We start from the raw sequence: 3,374 nt of genomic DNA, 5'->3' as shown, positions 1-3,374 counted from the left end.
ATTATTATTATTATTATTATTATTATTATATTTTCGCCCCCAGGCCCTGATGTGGGTCAGTGACCTGTGCCCGGGTGGGCTAATCCTGTGAAAAAAAAACAAATAAAAAAAAACAGATGCAGGGTTCGCCTCCTGTTCAGGGGTTCGATGGTTCGATTCTCGGGCGCTCCCAGTTGACCCAGCTGTAAATAGGTGCAGTACCCTAGTTTACAACTTGGGGAAGTGAAGGCGGTCGAGTGCAGTACCGGCCACGCTGCTTCCTTGTGTCCCTAACAGGCAGTCATGCTTATGGGACACACTTTCAATGTCGTGATTCAGTCATTGATAAATTGTAGGTGAAAGACTTTAATGGTTAACATGCCGTGTGGTGCCTGACTCAGCTGACCGGCGTGATGGAGGAGCCGGTCAAGTCAAGTATGTGATTTGTATCAATTTCGTAACTGACTTTCATGCTTGGATGTGTGTGTTGACCTGAGCTGGCAAATTACTACCTTGAACGGTGAGGATATTATTACCTTGAACGGTGAGGATATTACTACCTTGAACGGTGAGGATATTACTACCTTGAACGGTGAGGATATTATTACCTTGACCTACCTTGAACGGTGAGGATATTACTACCTTGAACGGTGAGGATATTACTACCTTGAACGGTGAGGATATTACTACCTTGAACGGTGAGGATATTACTACCTTGAACGGTGAGGATATTACTACCTTGAACGGTGAGGATATTACTACCTTGAACGGTGAGGATATTACTACCTTGAACGGTGAGGATATTACTACCTTGAACGGTGAGGATATTACTACCTTGAACGGTGAGGATATTACTACCTTGAACGGTGAGGATATTACTACCTTGAACGGTGAGGATATTACTACCTTGAACGGTGAGGATATTGAAATAAAACGTTGAAACAAGTGAGCGATATTTAGAGTTGAAATAAATTGCAAACTAAAAAAAAATTATAGAATATATACTCAGGTCGAGGACGAGGTGGGGAGGACGAGGTGGGGAAGTCGAGGACGAGGTGGGGAAGACGAGGGCGAGGTGGGGAAGACGAGGACGAGGTGGGGAAGACGAGGGCGAGGTGGGGAAGTCGAGGACGAGGTAGGGAAGACGAGAACGAGGTAGGGAAGACGAGGACGAGGTAGGGAAGACGAGGACGAGGTGGGGAAGACGAGGACGAGGTAGGGAAGACGTGGACGAGGTGGGGAAGTCGAGGGCGAGGTAACTTCATAATATTCTAATCAGGAAATAATAAATAGTACAGATAATATTTCAATTTATTTATACACAGTCGTAGTAATAGTGGTAGTAGTAGTAGTAGTAGTAGTAGTAGTAGTAGTAGTAAGGGTGTCATTGAGATGGAGTGGTAGGTGCTGTGTCTTAGTTAATAATAGTAATAAAGGTTTATGTTTATATCAGGTGGATAAATGGAACAGTTATTAAGAGTCGATTGGCAGGTAAAAAAATGGTCATCATCATAGTGAGGAGCTCTGGTCCAGGTGTGCCATATTGTATCGTCCATTAGTTACTGTTGAGTGTATCATCGTTCTACGTGAGTTATACTGAACAATCATTAACCTCATGTAATTCACTAAGGAGACTTTAGTTATTGAGTTTTGATAAAGAATAATATTATACTTATAAATAACATCAGTTTTATATTCGTTATCCTTATTCTATCCTTGGCCTTCATCCTTCATCCTCTCATCTAACTGGTATTGAATCTGACACGGGCTAGAATACCTTCCTCCTCATCCATTCGGGAAGAGGAGGATAGAGGAAGAGGCTGGCACGGCACGCCCTCCTCCCGTCAAGATTCCCGCGCTACTGTAACTCTTATTCAGTGTCATCGTTTTGTCTACGGAAGAATAATACAGTACACAGTGTATTGATACAGTATATATACAGTGTTGAGGTACAGTATAATACACGTGGTGGTGATGGTGTGTAGGTGGTGGGTTAGTAGTGGACTAAGAGGTTGACGTTGTTGGGTACTAAGTTGCTGGTCGCTGGAAAATGTTCGCTGTGTCCACTTCGCCAGCAGCTTATAAGAGACCGGCAGCAAAGGTGTGTATGTCGACTAGCTTACGAATTAGTTCCTTATCAGACGAATTAGTTCATTATCAGACGAATTAGTTTATTATTAGACGAATTAGTTCATTATCAGATTAATTAGTTCATTATCACACGAATTAGTTCATTATCAGAGGAATTAGTTCAATATCAGGCGAATTTGTTCACTCTCAGACGAATTAGTTCATTATCTTATGAACTAGTTCATTATCAGAGGAATTAGTTCAATATTAGACGAATTAGTTCATTATCTTACGAATTAGTTCATTATCAGATGAATTTGTTCACTCTCAGACGAATTAGTTCATTATCTTATGAACTAGTTCATTATCAGAGGAATTAGTTCAATATTAGACGAATTAGTTCATTATGAGAGGAATTAGTTCAATATCAGACGAATTAGTTCATTATCTTACGAATTAGTTCATTATCAGACGAATTTGTTCACTATCAGACGAATTAGTTCATTATCTTACGAATTAGTTCATTGTCAGATGAATTAGTTCATTATTGGACGAATTAGTTTATTATCTTACTAATTAGTTCATTATCAGACGAATTTGTTCATTATCTTACGAATTAGTTCATTATCAGACGAATTTGTTCATTATCTTACGAATTAGTTCATTATCAGACAAATTAGTTCATTAACTGACGAATTAGTTCATTATTAGACGAATTAGTTCATTATCGGACAAATTAGTTCATTATCAGACGAATTAGTTCATTATCGGACAAATTAGTTCATTATCAGACGAATTAGTTCATTATCAGATATATTAGTTCTTTATGACACGAATTAGTTCTTTATGAGAGGAATTAGTTTATTATCAGACGAATTAGTTCATTATCAGGCAAATTAGTTCATTATTAGACGAATTAGTTCATTATCCTGTCGACTTAATTTATTATCTTACGAATTAGTTCATTACAAGTGATTGCGGTCACCTTCGTGCCCAGTGAAAGTTTGAACTCTCGTGCTTGGCTAGCGTACAGATAATTAGGGTGCGCCAAGTCCGTAGACTTGCATGGTTAATTAGGGTGCGCCAAGTCCGTAGACTTGCATGGTTAATTAGGGTGCGCCAAGTCCGTAGACTTGCATGGTTAATTAGGGTACACCAAGTCCGTAGACTTGCATGGTTAATTAGGGTACGCCAAGTCCGTAGACTTGCATGGTTAATTAGGGTGCGCCAAGTCCGTAGACTTGCATGGTTAATTAGGGTGCGCCAAGTCCGTAGACTTGCATGGTTAATTAGGGTGCGCCAAGTCCGTAGACGTGTATGGTTAA

This window comes from Homarus americanus, unplaced genomic scaffold, assembly GCF_018991925.1.
Source record: "Homarus americanus isolate GMGI-L3 unplaced genomic scaffold, GMGI_Hamer_2.0 scaffold27901, whole genome shotgun sequence".
NCBI classification, from domain to species: domain Eukaryota; kingdom Metazoa; phylum Arthropoda; class Malacostraca; order Decapoda; family Nephropidae; genus Homarus; species Homarus americanus.
Note: the sequence above shows the minus strand (reverse complement) of the source record.